The 18,009-nt window shown below is 49.9% G+C and overlaps 4 long non-coding RNA genes across 6 annotated transcripts; all 4 read left to right on the top strand.

The window, feature by feature from the left end:
* The first annotated feature begins 1,142 nt into the window (after positions 1-1,142).
* Positions 1,143-9,998, top strand: LOC119702558. Its single transcript, XR_005257380.1, has 5 exons — positions 1,143-1,294; positions 4,317-4,576; positions 4,854-5,035; positions 6,925-7,048; positions 9,935-9,998. It is a non-coding gene; the product is annotated as an uncharacterized LOC119702558 (long non-coding RNA).
* A 2,685-nt stretch (positions 9,999-12,683) lies between these two features.
* Positions 12,684-14,931, top strand: LOC119702557. Of its 3 annotated transcripts, none has more exons than XR_005257378.1 (6): positions 12,684-12,902; positions 12,982-13,023; positions 13,118-13,448; positions 13,529-14,614; positions 14,693-14,734; positions 14,829-14,931. It is a non-coding gene; the product is annotated as an uncharacterized LOC119702557 (long non-coding RNA). The 3 variants fall into 3 exon arrangements; XR_005257379.1 differs by having other exon boundaries at positions 12,684-13,023; positions 13,118-13,284; positions 13,368-13,448; XR_005257377.1 differs by having other exon boundaries at positions 12,684-13,023.
* A 1,268-nt stretch (positions 14,932-16,199) lies between these two features.
* Positions 16,200-16,573, top strand: LOC119702894. Its single transcript, XR_005257480.1, has 3 exons — positions 16,200-16,307; positions 16,392-16,433; positions 16,526-16,573. It is a non-coding gene; the product is annotated as an uncharacterized LOC119702894 (long non-coding RNA).
* Positions 16,574-16,597: 24 nt separating this feature from the next.
* LOC119702893 lies at positions 16,598-17,032 on the top strand. Its single transcript, XR_005257479.1, has 3 exons — positions 16,598-16,715; positions 16,797-16,837; positions 16,919-17,032. It is a non-coding gene; the product is annotated as an uncharacterized LOC119702893 (long non-coding RNA).
* Positions 17,033-18,009: the final 977 nt, after the last annotated feature.

The following is an 18,009-nucleotide window of genomic DNA, read 5'->3' as shown; positions in this document are numbered from 1 at the left end:
GCTGGGATTAGGGCTGAGCAGCATCAAAGCTGCTCACATCAACCATTCAGCTTTTCCCTCATGTTTTATCGGGGAGTTTATGGCCCTGCCAAGAGACACATGTTAATTAAAGGGTCCCAGGCCGAGCCATGACAGTAATATGTTCTGTTCAAGCTGGTGGTTTTTTGACACCTTCATTAGCCACACTCTCCAATACTTAGTCCTGGGGTTTGTTCCTGTTTTTCTTTCAGCCTTATATCCAACTTTCCACCCCTTTTCTTCTCTATGTCCGGTGTGTCTTTTGTGTTCCTTGTCCTATGTGCTCCCCCTCCCGTTCCCTTTCACTACTTCACTCTCTTGTTCTTGTTTTTCTTTCAAGAAATAAGCACTCAGTATTTATTTAATAAATATTACTCAATCCCTCTCCTCTACTTTTTGTCTCTCTCCCTCCCTGCCCGCATTTTTATTTCTCCTCTTTTCTTCCTCTCGTTTTTCCCTTGTCCTGTACTGTGACTGTATTTCTTTATCCCTCTCACTGTTCTTTTGCCTGTACCTGTCTGCAGCTGCTGCCCAGCCCTTCTCCCTCATTGTACCCTTCTGTTGGTCAGCCTCTGTGCTGCTGGCCATGCCTCTCTGTCTCCATTCCTCTGCTGCACCTTGCCTGCCTTCCCCCACCTGCACGTGTCATGGTCATGTCCTCTCTTAGTCCTTGTTTCCCTCTTTGTCTCTGTAACCCTCTGTCCTTACCGTGTGTGTAGCACTCTGTCTTTTTCTCTGTCCTCCTCCATGCCTCAGTCGTGTTCCTTTTTTATTCTCTGTGGCTCTGGGGTGATCCCCGTGCCATTGTTCCTCACGGAATCCTTGTGTCCCGTTCACTGTCCCTGTTCTTTTTTAATCCCTCTCTGTCATGCTACCCATCCCAGGGGCGTTTTTATTGGTTGGGGTTTTTTTGATTTTGTGTTTGGTTTTTTTGGTGGTCAATTTCATCCTCCACCCTGTTCTTTCTTTTCTTCCTGTGTTCTCTCTGCTGTCACTCCCTCTTTCTGCCCCTTGCCTGTGACAGGGAGGTTGGGGAGGAACTTCAACCCTTCTGGGGGCTGCCCCCCCTTTCCTGTTGCAGCGGAGTCCCTTTCTGGGGGGATGTACATGTGGAAAGGGTTTGAAGGAAGCGCTGCACTGCTGTCCAGGGCAGTTGGACTCGTTCTGTGCCTTCTTTGGGGGTCAGGAAAAGGAGGTGAAGACTCGGGGCTCTGATGCCACTTTGGGGCACCCCAGTGTCCCTAGGAGAGGGAGCCACACTGCGGTGGAGGAGCAGGTGAGTGGGGAATGAGTGGGGGGTCAAGCTGAGTTGCCCTCCCCTAGAGGGACCCAAAGCTGCCAGAAATTTCACAGGGAGGGGTGGGTGTAGAATACTCAAACCTGGCAAGTTCTTCATTTTAATAGATATGGGCAAAGAGTAGGAATTTATCTCTAAATTAATTTGGAATGAAACGTGCTCTCTATCCACTCATTTGTATACAGGAATGCAGGAAACTGACTACAGATGGGTAGTAGTTTTGAAAATAAAGACATAACCTGTTTATCTAGGAATGAACCATTCAAGTGTCCTGAAACCATAAAACAGCTGCAGGGGCTGAAGGGAATGGAGAGGGCTCTCTGGCACCTTTTGCCTCCGTTCTCTGCCTGCCCCTAAAACGCGTCGCAGCCCCGGGCTGAGCTCGGCGGCAGTGCTGCCGTGTTGTGGACAGAAAGCGGTACTGCAGCCCCCCGAGCCAGCGCCCTGCCCCTCGCCGCTGGGTGCCGGCGGGCCGGGGCAAGGACGGCTGCCGAGGGAGGGAAGGGCGAGGGGCGCGAGGGAGCGGCGAGCGGGGCGGTGTCTGTAAATAGAGGGGAGGGGTGAAGGAGATTCAGAAGCGCAAAGGGACACGATGACTGAGGTGGATGACGGCGGCGGGGGCGGTGGCAGCGGGCGAGCGGCGTCGGAACAGGGCGGCACCCCCCTAGCCCCCGCGCGCGCCCCTCTCCAGACGGTGGAAGGGACCGCGTGCCGGAAAATCCCGGCGGGGCGGGTGTGCAGGCGGTGCGAGCCGTGCGGAGCCGAGGGGAGCTTTGCCGGGCCGGCGGGCGGGAGAGGCGGCGCGGGCGCTGCGCTGGTCCCGGTCGGTGCCGGTCGCTCTGTCCGCTCCGGGCGCGGGGCTCGGGCGCCGCCGGGACCCCCGGACCCGGTGCCGGCACCGCCGGGCAGGGGGGAGCGGGCGGGGGGTCTCCCGGCGCGGCGCCGCCCCTGCGCGCCCGAGGAGCCGTCGGAGGAGCCGCTTTCCTGCCGGGAGCCGCGCTCCGTCCGGTGCCGGGAGCGCGGGGCCGCCCCGGGGCGCCGAGCGCCGCCGCTCCCGTAGCTGGCGTGGCCTCCCCGCTGCGCCCCGCTCCGCGGAGCGGCGCTAGCCTGGGAGCGAGTCCCGGCAAGGGGCGCTGGGGGACACCTGTGGCTTGTCAGCTTCGGAGCGTGCTTGCCAAAGTCACTGAAGGGAAAAGAGGGGAAAAAACACCAGCCCCGACCACGCAGGCTTCTTGTCAGTGGGCTCTGTTGGTGTTGCTCTGTAAGGGAGCCACAGCTTTAAACAATCCTGTGGGCGCCATCTGGAAACAGTGTTCGATGCATTTAGCACTCTGTCGTGAGACCTCCGGGTCTGCGTTTTTTCATTGCTGCGTCCACCCAGCAGCAGGGGGGGAGGGAATTGCGGAGGGGGTGTGGCGAGGGTCTTTTGTGTATGGGGTTTTTGGTGTTGGTTTGGTTTTTTGTATCTGAGTAAAGTTGAATGGTTTTAGAAGAAGAAATTACAGTTTTGGCCAAACTTTTCGTTTTGGCTAATACATGAGACGTTAGGTAAAATAAGTAAAAATGGATTTTTTCTGTTGTTTGTGTTCGGCAAAATAGTTCAGAGAGGATTTGGCTGAGGATGATAGAGGATATCCTATTATACTATCATTTTAGAACGTTTTATTTTCTTATATCGTCAGTGTAATGCTCAAATTAATATATTTTAATTGTATGTATATGTTTATGTATACATACAGGTAAGTATATTTAATGGCAGTGCTGTTTAATACATAGTGGCATTTATATGTGGTTTATTAATTTTATTGGTGGTATATAGTGTGTTGGTTTATTTTTTGGTATTATTTACTACTTGTAATTTGGTTTTTGTGATTTTTTAAACTAAATTTGGTATAGCAGTGTTTAATGGTGGAGTTAAGGTATAATACTTTACAGTTTTTTATTTGTTTCAGTTATGCGTGTAGGTTCAATGGGGTTGTTGAAGGGTGAGTGGGTTTTGTTGATCTTTTTTTGGTGTTTTAGTTTATGGTGTATCTTTTGGATGGGAATTACAGTATTTTGAGTTGTTGGGTGTTGCTGGTGGTGTATTGTTGAGATAGTAATTGGTATTTGTTGGGGTGTTTGTAAAGAAAAGTTATTGTAGATGGTTTTAGATAGTTGAGGTCAGGTGTTTAATTGTTTTATGGTTTTTTTGGCTCTGTAGTAGTTATTTTAAATGTTTGAGATTTTTGGGTTTTAGAAATATTTGTTTTGGAGGAGGTTCATGTTTGGTATTTATGAGTAATGTATGAGTTTTCAGGTTATAATGGAATTTTTAAATTAAATTTTTAGCGAGGTTTTTAAGGTTTTATTGCATATATATTTTGTGATGGTTTTGCTGTGTTAGAAATAGGTGGATTTTTATATGTTGTGATGAAATTAGTGTGTAATGGTGTTCAGTAAGGTTTTATATTTTTGTGGTTTTTATATGTTAGGTTAATGATTTTGTATAGATCAAAAGACATGGTTTTTTGGCTCTTATTTGGCAAGAGGCAGGGTTTTTTAGTTTTAGGGATTTTTGGCAGAGATTTTACAGGTTTTATGAAGGGGATTGGACATGGGGTCTTTGTTATTACATGAGATAGTGTGGTTATGGGTTATTGGAGGTGGGTTTTTTTGGTGGAGTTTTTTTGAGTTTTGTATATTAAAACTTACATATTTGTCTACCTAGGGTAGTGGTGTTTCGGGTGCAACTCTAAGTACCCATTCTTGTTTGCATGTTTTAGATGGTCCATGCATGTTATGCCAAGACAAAAAAACGGGCCAAGAGACCCGGTTCGTCGCTCTCGTGGGAACTTGGGAAGTAGTACAGGGCTCATTGATGAAGCCTTGACCTTTTCCATTTGAAGGTGTCACCTGGGGAGCCTTCAGGAACAGCCGAGGAGTTGCTGTAAGTCGGGGAACAAGTGAGGAAGAGCCAAGTTTCAGCAATACCAAATCATATTATCTCCTCTTAACCCAGGCAGACCCCGCGACGACGGCGTTGGCCTCCGAGCGCGGCGGAAGCGTGCGGCCCGAGGAGCCGGGCATTCTTAGGAGGATGGCGAGTAGCAGACTTGTTGGGTTTTGGCCGCTGTGCGTTTGAGATCGTGCAGTGATGTTTGGTGTTTCTGATTGTAGCTGACCAAGGGACCACAGCCCGGTGAATGCGGGAAATTCCCAGGGGGAGAGGCAGCCTTCCTTCATACCCCATGTGGATTCTCATCCTCAGAGGTCTGAGAGGTAAGTGGAGGGCCACGACCCCCAGAGGGGATTAAAGCAAGGTGCTGGGAGAGCTTTTTGAGCAGCAGCTTTGGAGGGGGGGGACAAGGACAAGGACACACTTGTAAAGGACACAAGGACACACAGTGCTGAGGTGCTCAGGGTAGAGCAATCCTGGTGCATGTGGTGTTACGTGTATGTCGTGCCTTCTGTGTCTTTTGCCTTAGTCCTTTGATGGGCTTGTCAGAAATCCAGGTGTCCATCTTTGCAACTTGGATCTCTGTGTTCCTGGGCCCAGTGCCAATTCCTTCGAACCCGTGACCCGGGAGCCCGGACAGGCATTGGCGCAGCATCTGTCTTTAGAAGGCCCACGGACACGACTGCCAGCCCTTTTTCCACGGGAAACAAAGCTCACCACCCCAGATTCCTTGCATCGGTTTGCCGAAGGCATTTGGGACTCCCAGTTCTTGTTGGCTGCAGGTTTGGTCTTGGAGTTATGGGGTGCTTCCTCCTAACCCTTACCTCCTCACCTCAGCCCTCTACTGGTGTGTCCCCTTTTCCTCCCCTAACACCTACTCTATTTTCCAGCCGGCCCTTGCCCCATCCCTCACTCCACCTTTCACCCCTCCCCACCACGCTGCCTGCTCCATCCCTCACTCCACCACCCTCCATGCTCCATCCACTACTCCACCCACTGCCCACCTGTTACCCCCCTCCAGCAGCTAGTGGGAACCTGAACTCTTGGAGGACAGTGCAGCTCTTGCAGCAGGACAACACCCAAATAAGACAGGCAGGGACAATGTCTCTGGGCTGCAGGGTGTCACAAGGGGCTGCAGGCTGACGGGGGTGGGCTGGAGGGTGACACAGAGCATGGGGGCAGCTGAGAGGTAGAAGGGGTCTTCAGGAGCAACTAACTGGGAGCCTCCAGAGTGTCACAGAGATGCTGAGAGGCTACTCTGGGGAACTTGAGGGTGACAAGAAGAGGCTGAGGGGGAGCAGGTGCCTTGAGGGGCAAAGTGGGGGGTGCCTGAGGGTGACAGGTGAACCAGCCCTCACACCACACCTAACCTCACCCTAAAAACCACCCCTACCTGGGTGGAGAGTGCATGGTGGAGGTTAGGGGGCCAAGGGACAAGGTTGGAGGGCTTGGGGTGACACACAAACATTGCAGGCTGAGGGGCAAAGAGAGGGGATTTGACAGGTGGACAGCTCACACTGAGGGTTAGGGGTAACAAGGATAGGACACAGAGTAACATGGTTAAGCTACAGGTGCAGAAGCCCTCACCCCAGCCGTAAGCTCACCCTAAACAGCACCCCATGGACACCAGTTTTCCCCAATAGCAGCACAAGACAGGGACCATAATAAAAAGGTAGCAATGATGTTTGTGGGCTAGAGAGGGAAAGGTAGGAGTTGGGGGCTGTGCAGTTTTTAGGGTTTTTTTTAGGGTTTTTTTTCCAGGGCTTGCAAAGGATATTTTAGGGGTTTTTTTAGGATATTTTTAGGAGTTTTTTTTAGGGATTTTCTGGGAATGTTTAGGATACTTTTAGGGCTTTTTCAGTGTTTTAAAAAGATTTTCTTAAGGTATTTTAAGGGCTTTCTTAGTACTTTTTAGAATTTTTTAGGGGGGAATTTGGGTGTTCTTGGAGCTTTTTTAGGACTACTGAGGGTATGTGGAGGACTTTTTTAGGACTAGGGTATTTTTACAGTTTTTGAGGAAATTTTTATGGGTTTTTTTAAAGGTCTTAGGGCATTTTAAGGATTTTTGGGGTATTTTTTGATCTCTTTTAGAACTATTTAGGGTATATTTAGGCTTTTTTTTAAAGGTTCTTTGGGGATTTGTAGGGGTGTTTTAGGGGTTTTTTTAAAAGTAGGGTATTTTTAGTGTATTTTAAGGGTATTCTGAAAAAGGGGTTTTTAGGACATTTTGAAAATTAGGGTTATTTTAGGGAATTTTTATGGTTTTTTAGGGTCTTTTCATGGCACGACACACAGAGGCCGAGGGGCACCATGGGGTCTCAAGGGAGACAGAGGCTGGGAGCTGAAGGAGGGACAGGGAGAGGGGGACAGGCAGGTGACACACGAAGATGCGAGGCTGATAGGTGCAGCCGGAGGGTACACAGAGAAGCTGGGGGCAGAGGGGCAAAGGAGAGGGATTAAGGGTGCTTGAGGGCGACTCACAGAGCCTGAGGGCTGGGGCGTAGAGGAAAGGGTTGAGGGATAAAGGGAGAGGGCCTGAGGGCTGGACAGTCCAGTGGAGATCAGGGCTACAGGGTACAGCTTAGGAGGCAAGTTCGGGTACACCACCCCTCACCCCAGCCCTGACTTCACCCTAAGCAGCCCCCCTACCAACAGCCTTTTCCCTCAACAGCAGCACAACACAGCAACCCCAACAGCGAGACCACACCGGAACCCTCCCGGTGGGATAACACAGCAACCCTCATACCAGGACAATGACAGAACCCTCAGAGGACAACAAGTACCACTGCAAAAAGGTAGGGATAACATCTGAGGGCTGGAGAACAAGAGGTAGAGTTTGGAGGCTGAGCATGTTTTTTTGAGGTTTTTTCCAGGACTTTTAAAGATACTTAGGGGATTTTGGAAGGTTTTTTAGGACTTTTCTGGGATTTTCTTAGGATATTGTTGGGGCTTTTTCAAAGCTATTTTAGGAATCTTTAGCATATTTTGAAGATTATGGGCAGGGTCAGAGGACCCTCTGCAAAGGCAAAGTTTTAGGACCGCAATGCATTAGAAAGGGGCCAGCGGCAGCACAGCGGGTCGGGTCCCCCGCTCTCGGTCTGAAGGTCATAAGTTTTAGACCCAGCTAAATCATTGCGGTCGAAGTTAGGGTTAGGTGCCCTCAGCTTTGGTCTGGGAGAAATTCCACACAGAAAAACTCACCCCCCGAGTTTCCCGATGCCAGTTTGCAGGAGGCGCTCAGCAAACTGCCAGGGCAGCCCGAGTTCTAGGCAGGGGCAACTTCATTCCAGGAGAAATCCCGCGCCGTTCGGAACCAGAGCAGGCATAGGCCCCCGGACACAAACACCGGCCCTTTTCCCCATAAAGCCAAACTCACCCCGCCGCAGACGTCCGTTCACAAGAGGCCCGTGGCACTCCAAGGGCAGCGAGAGTTCTCGGCTTCGGCAGCTGCGGTCTGCCAGAAATCGTTCGCCATCTGCAGTTTTGGAGGCTGAATCCCAGTTTTGGGCACGGGCACAGAGAGAAGAAAGACCGTTAATTTTCTTGGAAAGGAAGGTCCAGCAGCCGGTTGTTTAAGGGGCAGACAAAGGGCTGTGTAGGGGAGGGAACTCCCCATGGGACCTTTCTTCACCTCCCACTCCAAGGTGTAGCGGCCCGCCTGTGTGACCAGCTGCTTTCAGAGGGTTACCCGGGCACACCTGCACAGGGAGCAGCTAGTCCAGAGGGGCTAACGGGGGTATCCCGAGTATCCCTCCAGGAAACACAGTCAGAGCATCCAGCAGGGACCGGGGCACAGCTGGACCCACCCAGGCACGGAGCTTCGCTTTGAGAAAATGCCAAGGGAAGAACCCTCTTGCCAAGGGGCAGCACCTGAGCAGGCCAGGAAGCATGTGGGGTTCAAGGGGAGAGTTTTCAACTTTCCCCTTTTACTGTGTCAGTCCTTCCCCAGAGCCTCCAGACCCTCCACAGCACTCCCAGAAAAGAGAGGGGTTATTAGGAGAAAAAGGGTTTAAATGGAGGGAAAAAGCTTCCCTTTCCCTTATTTTTTGTGTTCAAATTGTGAGGGAATCTGCTTCCCCTGCAATTTTAATGGTTTCAGTTGAAAGAATCCTGCCTTTCTATGCCGTTAGGGGGGCTAATTGACAGGGAGTCCCCATTTTCCATTATTTTCCAGTTTAAATAAAAGGGGAAAACTTTAACAATGTTTTTTATGGATTTGATTTAAGGGTAACTGCCCTCTTTTTTGTTTTCCTAAGGCTTAAACTGAGGGGGATGCCCAGCTATCTCTCCTTCTTAAGGGTTTGGATTGAGGGAAAAATCCCTATTTTTTTCATCACTGGAGAGATTTACAGTGAGAAAACTCCCTCTTTTCCCAATATTTTAGGGGATTAAATTAAAGAGCAGAAGGCATTTAATTGCCATTGTATCAGTTTCAGTGGAGGCAACTGCCCCATTTTCTCATTTTAAGGGGTTCACTTAAAGGAAGCTCTACCTTTTTCAGCATTTTAAGGGTTTAAATGTGCATTTCAGGGCACTTCGTTCTGTGCCCTAGAACCAGATATCTCAGAGAAGGGTGAGCCTGGCATGTACCTAACCCTTGCACTGCCTGGGAGGCTATTATTTTTCATATTTTTGTTTATAATGTAGATAGCCCTAATTAGAGGTCCCAAGCAGACTTAGACTATTCATATCATTAGTATTCTTCTCCACCCTACTTAGTCACATGTGAAGTACTACTTAGTAGTCACTAAAGAATAATTATGTAAGTTAACAGCAAATTACCCAATTTGTCTGGCTGTGCTACCTAAACACAAAGTTTTATTTCTCACCAGTTTTCCGCCCTTTTGCTCCAATTAGTTGTAGCAAAAAAGAAAGCGTTGTCATTCCTCTGAAGAGTTTTCTCCTATATCAAGCCCTTTACTCCCCTTGAATTCAAGGTAGAGAAGCCAAACAGCTGCAGCTGCTCTGAGGGCTTTTATACCTGGTGGGATTTGCCCCCTCCCTTTTCCTGGGTGTAATGGGAAGGAGAGGCGGGCCCAATCAGGGGTATATTAACCCCAGCTTTTGCAGAGGGGCTTCATTCCCTCTCTGGGATCTGCTGGGATAAGAGCTCTCTTCTCATTTCAGTGAAGAGACTCTTTCAGCTTATCTTAGCTTGTTTGTAGCAGGTTCTTTTGGGCATCTAAAGTCATGGAGGCTTTGAAGATGCTGTGAAGAAAACAGCATTGAACACAGGGAGTATTTAAGTTCATGATTTTGGGTTGTGTTTTTAGGGGTGGAAAAGTTCTTTTGTAGTTTCTGGTTTTGTTCTTGGTTGTTTTTAGGTTGGAGGAGAAGTGCAGCTTCCGGAAAATCCAGATTGTGTCAAGTACAACACTTTTTGTGGCAGATTCATCACATCACAAAAGGGATCTGCTTAGTGTCAAAGATGATGCTTGAGATTGAGGCTACAATTAAGTTGAGGATTGTGACTAGGAGCAGGAGGGTGAGGATGTATCCGGTTAGGAGTTATTGTGGGGGGTGGTGGGGGGTTTTGAAGGCAGCAAGGTGAGAAATGGTGTCTATTTGAGGGCCCCCCCAAGGCTTTTCACAAGCGTAGCAGAGGCATTCGCATGTCTTACAGCACACAAGCATACTGCAGTCACAGAAATGCCATGTAACTTTGCCTTTCTCTAACCCAGGTGCCACAGCCTTGGACTCAGGATGAAGCTGGAGACTCGAGGACCCAGGCACACTCAGGAGAGGGCAAGTAGCTGATTTTCTGGGATTTGGCCCACATAACACTGAACTCATACATTGTTTTTTGTTTTCTTTATTGTAGTTGACTGAGAGGCTGACCGGGATCACAGGGCCCTCTGAGGCAGACTCATTTCAGGTCCAACGTGGATTCACCTCACCGGTCATCCAAAAGATAAGTTGGGGGCCACTGCCTGGAGATGGGATGATAGGAGAGTAGTGGCTTGGAAATTCCTAGACAGATTTAAAAATTAGCAGAGGGTGAAGAGATGTTCTCTAAGGGGCCCCTTGGGACAGCGAAAGGGAGAGGCTCTGCTTTTGATTGCAGCTGTAGAGTGTGCGGTGCAGAACAGTTCCGGTCTGTGCTGTGTTGTTTGGTGTCCTGTGTTACCTAGTGTGTCTTTGGGGTCCCTTGGATCAAATATCTCTGCCTTTTCCCCTCGAGGCCCTTAGCACAAGCATCAGCTGTCATCTCTAGGTTCTCGAACGCTGGCACTTCTCGGCAGGATGCCAATATCATTTGTTCTTTTACCGGCGGGCTCAGCCGCATCTCGAGTCACATCTCAGAAGCAGTGAGTCAGACATCTTTTGAGGCCTTGTTCCCAGCTGTATCAGCATCCATCCTTTCCAGCCGTGAGCTGTAAAGTCCTGGGGCACATAAGATTGTATGATATGGAGAACATACTAAACATAGCATTGTCTCACAGCCGCCTTGATCATCGTGACCAACAGGTCTTATAACAGGTCACTCTGTTCCAGTCTTCTGCTCCTTAGAGGGGCAGCCTCCATCCACTGTCCCCTGAGAATCAGTCATCTCTTTTGGCATCCTCGTGGTCCTTGCCACTACTTATTCTTGCCAGGAACTCTCTTCTCATCATTGTGTCACACTTTGTAGTATTAAGTGATGTTTGTGTTTAGAGACCCCATTGTTTGTCACGTCCTGTCCTGTGTCACGGGTGTGTGCACATATTTGTGCCGGAGCCGCTCTGCCCCGCTGCGTAGCCTGGTGCGATAGGACGAGTCCCGGGGACTTGAAATTTGTAATGTGGTGTGTAGTCGGACTTTAGATGGTATTCCTAGATTGACACGGGATGTTTGGGGCTGTGAAGGTATCCTGCAGCCCTTTGACTTTTGTTCTAACTTTCTTTCAGACGCAGAAGGATAGAATCCATGGTGGAGCGCCCCATCCCGGGCTCGTGGGTTCCCCTGAGCAGGTCAGTCATGGTCTGTGTTTGCAGGGGAAGTGTAAATGGTGACTCTGTTACAGCACTGTTCCTTGTTTTTATTTTTAGGAAGTCAAGCCGGATAGTAGCAATCAAGTTGGAGAGGGCAAGGTGAGTAGTGTCCAGTGGATAGAAGCAGTTGTTATTGCTGATGTCTCAATTTCTGGTGCAACTCTAAGCGTCCATTCTCATTTTTGTGCTTTAGGCGGTCCACCTGGAGTATGCCAGGCCCCCGTCACCGGCCGGCCGATGGACGGGTTTGCTGCTTTTGTGAGCCCTGTGGACGTCCGACAGGACTCAGTGATGAAGCCTTTGCTTTTTCTGTTTAAAGGTGGCACCTGGGTAGACTTTGGCAATGGCGGAGGAGTTGCGGTGAGTAAGGGAAGCGGGGAGGAGGAGCGAGGGTCCACTCAGGTTTCAGCAATGCCACATCATCTCATCTGCTCTTAACCCAGGCATACCCTGCGACGACGTCAGCCTCCGAGCACGGCGCAGTCATGCTGCCCGAGGACCCGGGCATTCTTAGGATAGCGGTGAGTAGCAGAATTGTTGGGTTTTGGCCGACGAGCCGCCAAGATCACACAGTGATGCTCTGTTTTCTTTAATGTAGGTGACTAAGAGACAACGGCCCAGAGACAGCAGGAACTTCCCAGCCGGCGAGGCGGCCTTCCTTCGCACCTGACACGGACCGGGTTCCCCAGATGTCTGAGATAAGTCGAGGGCTGTGACCCAGACCGGGAATGAAAGTGGGATGCTGGGTTGGGGACTCCCCGGGAGGGGTTTCTGAGTCCGCTTTGGAGACGGGCATGTGGAAGAAGCGGCCCCTTAGGGCATGTAAAGGGAAAGTGTCACTTTTGATCACAGCGCTGAGGTGCGCAGGGCAGAGCAGTCCCGGTGCGTCTCGTGTCACTTGTCTGTTGTGCGTTCTGTGTGTTTGGGTGTCTCATGTCTTTTAGCTTAGCCCTTTGAGGGGCCTATCAGAAACCCACGCATCATTCTTAGCATCTGTGATCTCTGTGTTCCTTGGCCTGGCACCGATGCCATAGAACTTTTGACTCGGGAGCTCAGATAGGCATCAGAATGGCATCTCTTTAGAAGCATCCAGTCAGATGTCTTTTCAGGTCTTTTACTGAGCTGTATGGACAGCTGTGCCGCACAAGGATACATTACGGCAGATTAGGAGTCTTAAGAATGTGAGGACTGGTAGAGGATTCTGACCGTAGGATTCGCAGGCATCCATCTTTGCAGTTTCTTGGAATAAATATTTCAGTTAGCATCTTCTTCCTCCAGGGTTCTCTGAGCCTCCTCAGCTCGCCATTGCTCCCGACTCGGTCATCTCTCTTTGCATTCTTTTGGTCCTTGCAGTCATTCTTGTTGCCAAGAGATTTCTATCCCTGTTGTGTCCCTATTGTTTGTCACGTCCCGTCCTGTGTCACGGGTGTGTGCACATATTTGTGCCGGAGCCGCTCTGCCCCGCTGCGTAGCCTGGTGCGATAGGACGAGTCCCGGGGACTTGAAATTTGTAATGTGGTGTGTAGTCTAGATGGTATTCCTAGATTGACACAAGCTGTTAGGAGCTGTGAAGTTATCCTGCAGCCCTTTGACGTATATCCTAACTTTCTTTCAGGTGCTGATGCATTATATCCTTGGCGGAGCACCCCATCCCGGGCTCGTGGGTTCCCCTGAGCAGGTCAGTCATAGTTTGTATCTGCAGAGGAAGCGTAAATGGTGACTATGTTACACCACTGTTCTCTGTTTTTTATTTTTAGGAAGTCAAGGCAGCTAGCAGCAGTCAAGTTGAAGTGGGCAAGGTGAGCATTGAGTTGTGTACAGAAGTAGTTGTTATTGCTTAAGTCTAACTTTCTGGTGCAACTCTAAGCCTCCATTCTTGTTTGTTTGCTTTAGGTAATTGACTCAGCGTATGTCCAGCCCCCGTCACACACCGGCCAATGCACCGGGTTTCCTGCATATGGGGCCTTGTGGAAGTATTACAGGACTCTGCGATGAAGCCTTTAAATTTTCTATTTCACCGTCCTATCTGGGTAGCCATCAGGACCGCCCAAGGAGTTGTGGTGAGTCGGGGAGGTAGGGAGCAGGAGTGAGCGTCCATTCAGGTTTCAGCAATGCCAAATCAAGTTGTCTCCGCTTAATCTAGGCAGACCCTGCGACAATGGCGTCAGCCTCCGAGCACGGCCAAAGCGTGCGGCCCAAGGACCTGGGCATTCTTAAGAATGTGGTGAGTAGCAGACTTGTTTGGTTTTGGCCAATGTGCTGCTAAGCTTGTGCACTGATGTTTGGTTTTCTTTCTCTTGGCAGAGTAAGATACAACAGCCCGGTGCCAGCAGGGACTGCTCAGATGGCGAGGCTGCTTTCTTTCGCACCTGACACAGATTGGCATGCCCACCTGTCTGAGAGATAAGTCGAGGGTTGCGACCCGCAGAGGGGATGAAAGTGGGATGCTGGCTTGGGACTCCCTGGGAGGGATTTTTGAGTCTGCTTTGGAGACGGGGATGTGGAAGAAGCGGCCCCTTAGGGCATGTAAAGGGAAAGTGTCGCTTTTGATCACAGCGCTGAGGTGCGCAGGGCAGAGCAGTACCGGTGTGTCTCGTGTCACTTGTCTGTTGTGCGTTCTGTGTGTTTGGGTGTCTCATGTCTTTTAGCTTAGCCCTTTGAGGGGCCTATCAGAAACCCACGCATCATTCTTAGCATCTGTGATCTCTGTGTTCCTTGGCCTGGCACCGATGCCATAGAACTTTTGACTCGGGAGCTCAGATAGGCATCGGAATTGCATCTCTCTTTAGAAGCATCCGGTCAGATGTCTTTTCAGGTCTTTTACTGAGCTGTATGGACAGCTGCGCCGCACAAGGATACATTACGGCAGATTAGGAGTCTTAAGAATGTGAGGACTGGTAGAGGATTCTGACCGTAGGATTCGCAGGCATCCATCTTTGCAGTCTCTTGGAATAAATATTTCAGTTAGCATCTTCTTCCTCCAGGGTTCTCTGAGCCTCATCAGCTCGCCATTGCTCCCGACTCGGTCATCTCTCTTTGCATTCTTTTGGTCCTTGCAGTCATTCTTGTTGCCAAGAGATTTCTATCCCTGTTGTGTCCCTATTGTTTGTCACGTCCTGTCCTGTGTCACGGGTGTCTGCACATATTTGTGCCGGAGCTGCTCTGCCCCGCTGCGTAGCCTGGTGCGATAGGACGAGTCCCGGGGACTTGAACTTTGTAACGTGGTGTGTAGTCGGACTTTAGATGGTATTCCTAGATTGACACAGGATGTTTGGGGCTGTGAAGTTATCCTGCAGCCCTTTGACTTTTGTCTTAACTTCCTTTCAGATGCAGAAGGATAAAATCCATGGCAGAGCATCCCATCCTGGATTAGGGGCTTCCCCTGAGCAGGTCAGTCACGGTTTGTGTCTGCAGGGGAAGCATAAGTGGTGACTATGTTACAGCACTGTTCCTTGTTTTTATTTTTAGGAAGTCAAGCCAGATATCAACAGTCAAGTTGAAGAGGGCAAGGTGAGCAGTGATCAGTGGAGTGAAGCCTTTGTTACTGCTCAGGTCTCTCTTTCTGGTGCAGCTCTAAGCCTCCATTCTCGTTTGTGTGCTTTAGGCAATTCACTTGGAGTATGCAAAGCTCCCGTCACACACCGGCCGATGGACTGGGTTTGCTGCTCTTGTGAGCCCTCTGGGAGCCTTACAGGACTCTGTGATGAAGCCTTTGCCGTTTTACTTAAAGGTGTCATCTGCATCGTCTTTGGCAACAGCCTTGGAGTTGCGGTGAGTCGGGGAAGCAGGGAGCAGAAGGGAGAGTCTGCTCAGGTTTCAGCAATGCCACATCACCTCGTCTGCTCTTAACCCAGGCATACCCTGCAAAGACGGCGTGGCCTCTGAGCGTGGCAAAAGCATGTGGCCCGTGGAGCTGGGCATTCTCAGGAGAATGGTGAGCAGCAGAATTGCTAGGTTTTGGCTGACGTGCTGCCCAGATCATGCATTGATGCTCGGTTTTCTTTAATGTAGGTGACTAAGAGACAACGGCCCAGAGACAGCAGGAACTTCCCAGCCGGCGAGGCGGCCTTCCTTCGCACCTGACACGGACCGGGTTCCCCAGATGTCTGAGATAAGTCGAGGGCTGTGACCCAGACCGGGAATGAAAGTGGGATGCTGGGTTGGGGACTCCCCGGGAGGGGTTTCTGAGTCCGCTTTGGAGACGGGCATGTGGAAGAAGCGGCCCCTTAGGGCATGTAAAGGGAAAGTGTCACTTTTGATCACAGCGCTGAGGTGCGCAGGGCAGAGCAGTCCCGGTGCGTCTCGTGTCACTTGTCTGTTGTGCGTTCTGTGTGTTTGGGTGTCTCATGTCTTTTAGCTTAGCCCTTTGAGGGGCCTATCAGAAACCCACGCATCATTCTTAGCATCTGTGATCTCTGTGTTCCTTGGCCTGGCACCGATGCCATAGAACTTTTGACTCGGGAGCTCAGATAGGCATCAGAATGGCATCTCTCTTTAGAAGCATCCGGTCAGATGTCTTTTCAGGTCTTTTACTGAGCTGTATGGACAGCTGCGCCGCACAAGGATACATTACGGCAGATTAGGAGTCTTGATGTGAGGACTGACCGTAGGATTCGCAGGCATCCATCTTTGCAGTTTCTTGGAATAAATATTTCAGTTAGCATCTTCTTCCTCCAGGGTTCTCTGAGCCTCATCAGCTCGCCATTGCTCCCGACTCGGTCATCTCTCTTTGCATTCTTTTGGTCCTTGCAGTCATTCTTGTTGCCAAGAGATTTCTATCCCTGTTGTGTCCCCATTGTTTGTCACGTCCCGTCCTGTGTCACGGGTGTGTGCACATATTTGTGCCGGAGCCGCTCTGCCCCGCTGCGTAGCCTGGTGCGATAGGATGAGTCCCGGGGACTTGAACTTTGTAACGTGGTGTGTAGTCGGACTTTAGATGGTATTCCTAGATTGACACAAGCTGTTTGGGGCTGTGAAGTTATCCTGCAGCCCTTTGACGTATATCCTAACTTTCTTTCAGGTGCTGATGCATTATATCCTTGGCGGAGCACCCCATCCCGGGCTCGTGGGTTCCCCTGAGCAGGTCAGTCATAGTTTGTGTCTGCAGGGGAAGTGTAAATGGTGTCTCTGTTGCAGCACAGTTCATTGCCTTCTTTTTTATTTTTAGGAAGTCAAGCCAGATATCAGCAGTCAAGTTGAGGAGGGCAAGGTGAGCAGTAATCAAAAGATGCCAGCATTTGTTTTTGCTGAGGCCTCAATTTCTGGTGCAACTCTAAGCATCCACTGTTGTTTTTTTGTTAGGTGGTCCACTTGCAACTTCTCCCGGCCAAGGATGCCTGATGCTAGGTGGGTGCAAGCTTTAGGTATAGGTGTGGCATACTTGTCAGATCAGGGAGGTTGTGTTTTCCCAGTATCTCAGCATCCTTTTTTGCTTTGTTTCCTTACAGGTGCTGTCACTGCCCTAGGTGTGCCAAGGAACAGAGGCAAGCGGGTGAGTCGGTGTTTAGGCAGGATGACTCATAGGTGAGCGTTCCGTAGCAGCACGCTAAGTGTGTACCTTTTATTTTTGCAGGTATCTTCTGGCCAGCCTCTGGAGTCGAATCAAGATTTGAGGTGAGCTGGGACAGTGGTTTGGAGGAGTCCCAGGGATTACTCATTTTGAGGGCAATAGTCACCTTTTCTGTTTTCTCTTAGGTACCGTGAGGAGGTTTGTAGGCAAAGTTTGGAAATGGCTGCACCAAAGCACATGTCTCGATGTCCACATCCAACCGACGATGGATTTTGTTCGCTCATCTTCCAAAAGCTAAGTGTTGGGGCGAGTATTTGGGAGAAGGGGAAAAACCTTTGCTATCACAGGAGGCAGTTTAATGTTAGCTTAGTGGAGAGGTCTGTAGTGGGATGGGGCCCTTTGGAAGTAAAGGGATAGGGCTTGTCCTCAGCCTCAGCAGAGCCGTTGCCGGGCAGGGCAGTTCCGATCCATCTCTGCATTCTCTTTGAACGTTTCTCTGTGAACTTTGCGTCGTCAGCCTTCTTCGACTCTCAGCATTGTTGCGGATCATTCCCCCGAGGAGCTCGCCTTCAGGACTGGAGCTATAGCCATGGTCACCTGGCAGTCTTCACTTCCTTCTCTAGGCGTACTGAGCCTTTTGAGCATCCTCCTAAGTGCTTTGACACTAACTTCTTTTAAGGAGTTACGCTTCATCACGTGCTGTCCTAGGGCTTTCTTTCCTTTGACATCATTGGCCTGTGGCTCATCTTGCGCTAGGAATCTTGGTTCCATAAGGCGAAACTGCCAGGCAGTTTCCACTCATGTCTGTGTTATGTCGTCCGTGTCTGTTATGTCGTCTGCGTCCATTGTCTTCTGTGCCATAGGCCTTTGTTACATCTCGATGCTTTGTCGGCATCATTCCGCATCATATCGGCCGCATTTTACTCACGTTCCTCCCTGGATAGCGCTTATTCCGGCATCTTTACATTTTTACTCTCTGAGCCGGGAAGAAGTACACAAGATATTTTCATTCATCTTCCTTCTCAACTTTGGCAGTGCCTTTTTCTCCCGTGCCATTCTCTTGGATTTCCATAGGGAGTGTATTACACCCTCCTCAGGTGACTGTACTAGTTCTCTAGGTTCCATCCTCTCAAAGGGGAGAGGGCTCAAGAATTAATCTTCCAGAGAGTTATCTCACGTCACTTATATTGTACCTATGCTGGCTTATACTGTGTGCGCTTATATTGTATGCAATTATGCTGGTTTATATTGTATGTACTTATACTGTATGCAATTA

Source organism: Motacilla alba, chromosome 6 (genome assembly GCF_015832195.1).
Source record: "Motacilla alba alba isolate MOTALB_02 chromosome 6, Motacilla_alba_V1.0_pri, whole genome shotgun sequence".
Taxonomy (NCBI): Eukaryota; Metazoa; Chordata; class Aves; order Passeriformes; family Motacillidae; genus Motacilla; species Motacilla alba.
This window is presented reverse-complemented; position numbering and strand designations above follow the sequence as displayed.